Source organism: Tachyglossus aculeatus, chromosome X1 (genome assembly GCF_015852505.1).
Source record: "Tachyglossus aculeatus isolate mTacAcu1 chromosome X1, mTacAcu1.pri, whole genome shotgun sequence".
Taxonomy (NCBI): Eukaryota; Metazoa; Chordata; class Mammalia; order Monotremata; family Tachyglossidae; genus Tachyglossus; species Tachyglossus aculeatus.
Genome location: NC_052101.1, coordinates 129,557,984 through 129,560,534, shown reverse-complemented (window position 1 = coordinate 129,560,534; position 2,551 = coordinate 129,557,984). Strand labels below are relative to the sequence as shown.

The 2,551-nt window shown below is 54.7% G+C and overlaps 1 long non-coding RNA gene across 1 annotated transcript; it reads right to left on the bottom strand.

Annotated features, from left to right (window-relative positions):
* Positions 1–471: 471 nt before the first annotated feature.
* Positions 472–997, bottom strand: LOC119919926. The gene is made up of 2 exons (XR_005447747.1): positions 805–997; positions 472–682 (listed from the first exon to the last, which is right to left on the bottom strand). It is a non-coding gene; the product is annotated as an uncharacterized LOC119919926 (long non-coding RNA).
* Between the last annotated feature and the right edge of the window lie 1,554 nt (positions 998–2,551).

Here is a 2,551-nt window from a genome sequence, read left to right as displayed (position 1 = left end):
ATAATAATGACATTTATTAAGCACTTATGATGTGCAAAGCCCTGTTCTAAGCACTGGGGAGGTTACAATGTGATCAGGTTGTCCCACGGGGGCTTAATCCTCATTTTACAGATGAGGTAACTGAGGCTCAGAGAAGTTAAGTGACTTGCCCAAAGTCACACCGCTGAAAATTGGCGGAGCTAGGATTTGAACCCATGACCTCTGAATCCAAAGCCCATGCTCTTTCTACTGAGCAGAAGCAGGAGAGAAAGGAAGACTCTTCCACATTCCCCACTTTTTCACCTTCTCCCCCATCCCACCTCCTTCTCCCCTTCCCCACCCACCACTTTTCACTTTCCCTGCCGCACCTTCTACCCTCCCCAGCCCTGCCTTTTCACCTCCCCTTCCTCCCCTCCTCCCCTCCCCCGGCCTCACCCACATCTCCCCGATCCCCAGCTTTGGCCAGGGAGAAACTCTCACAACCATGGAAAATCTGTTTCAGTCACTTTAATTCCACTTAAAGCAGTACAGTCATGGGCCCTGCAAGATGTTCGAGGCCTGTGGAATCTTGTGTTGGATCATCTGGCCTTGGTCTTCTCCGGCCAGTTCTCACAGGCTTGGGGGTCCTGGTGGGTTCTGGAGGGTCCTGGCCTGGAGTTGGAAGCTCAGCACCGTCTCGGACGAGTACGTTGCCTCCTGCCGCCTGTGGGAACAATAAGCGGGTTTTAAGGGGTGGCTAGAGAGGCTTCTTTCTCGGGACCCTCGGGGCATCTCTGCCTCCCGCTCCCCAGGGGATCCGGACCCGCGTCTAGAACCCAAGCTCACCTCTCACAGGTCTCCTCCTCCGCCTGGCCCTGCGCCTCCTGGGCCGGCTGCTTCTAACGCCTATTCTTCTCTCCGCCGTCTCATTCTGGCCTCTTAGATGGCGACGCCTGAGTCTCCTGGTCCTAGCCATGGTGGCCCGATCAGGTCAGATCGTCTCAGGAAACGGTTGGTGAATGACTCTCGGCCTGCCCCCTGGGCCCGTATTTATAACCCTCAGACCCTGAGGCCACTGTGACGTCTCTCTCCCTCCCTTCTCGGTCCTCGCCTTGTGGGGCTTGAATCTGGAACCATCCAGCCCAATCGACCCAACCCCCTATTGTTGTGTAAGAGATGGGCCAGAGGACTTTGGCAGGGGATGGGGGGCCTGGGGGAGGGTGGGCTGTTTCAAGGTCAAAGTGGGTGGAGAGAAGAGTGCATGCTGAGAGTTAGTGGGTGAATGGAGCCGACGTGTCAGTTGGAAAACGTTGGCAGAGGGCTGTGATGCCTAATGGGTGGGAGGTTCTGCTGGCTGAAGCCGGTTGTGTGTCTACAGGAAGGCTCTGAGGAGTGGAGAGACTCGTCCCAAGGGACGCTCCAGGAGGACGTCTTATCCTGTGAGCCCCACGTGGCCCGGGGATCGTGTCCGATCTGATGTCCTTGATTCATCCCTGGTGTTAAACACAGGGCTGGGCGATTCTAGGCCCTTGATGTTAGGAAGTGGGGTAGTGGTATTGCAAGGCTGGAGCCAGGGAGCCCCTGGGAGGAGTGACAGGACAAGAGATTGAGCCTTGTGGGAAGACGGGACGGTCAGCTGGCAGTCAGGTAGATTTTGGACATCCAGTTTCAGGCACTTGGAGGTTCAGGAGCCGTCAGGTGGCCCAAGGGCAGCAGGATAAAGGGCCACTCTGACATCACACTAGCCACTCACTCGGGCCTCTCAATTCACTCTCAATCAGTCAAGCAATGGTATTTATTGGGCGCTTACTTAATTCATTTATTTATTCATTCAATCATATTTATTGAGCGCTTACTGTGTGCAGAACACTGTACTAAGTGCTTGGGAAGTACAAGTTGGCAACATATAGGGACGGTCCCTACCCAACAACGGGCTCACAGTCTAGAGGGGGGAGACAGACAACAAAACAAAACATGTGGACAGGTGTCAAGTCATCAGAATAAATAGAAGTAAAGCTAGATGCACATCATTAACAAAATAAATAGAATAGTAAATATGTACAAAATAAATAGAGTAATAAATCTGTACAAACGTATGTACTGGTGCTGTGGGGAGGGGAAGGAGGTAGGGTGGGGGGTATGGAGAGGGGGAGCGGAAAGAGGGGGCTCAGTCTGGGAAGGCCTCCTGGAGGAGGTGACCTCTCAGTAGGTCTTCGAAGGGAGGAAGAGAGCTAGCTTGGCGGATGTGCGGAGGGAGGGCATTCCAGGCCAGGGGGAGGACATGGGCCGGGGGTCGACGGCGGGACAGGTGAGAACGAGGCACAGTGAGGAGGTTAGCGGCAGAAGAGCGGAGGGTGCAGGCTGGGCTGGAGAAGGAAAGAAGGGAGGTGAGGTAGGAGGGGGCGAGGTGATGGAGAGCCTTGAAGCCGAGGGTGAGGAGTCTTTGCCTGATGTGTAGGTTGACTGGTAGCCACTGGAGATTTTTGAGGAGGGGAGTAACACGCCCAGAGCGTTTCTGCACAAAGATGATCCGGGCAGCGGCATGAAGTATGGATTGAAGTGGGGAGAGACAGGAGGATGGGAGATCAGAGAG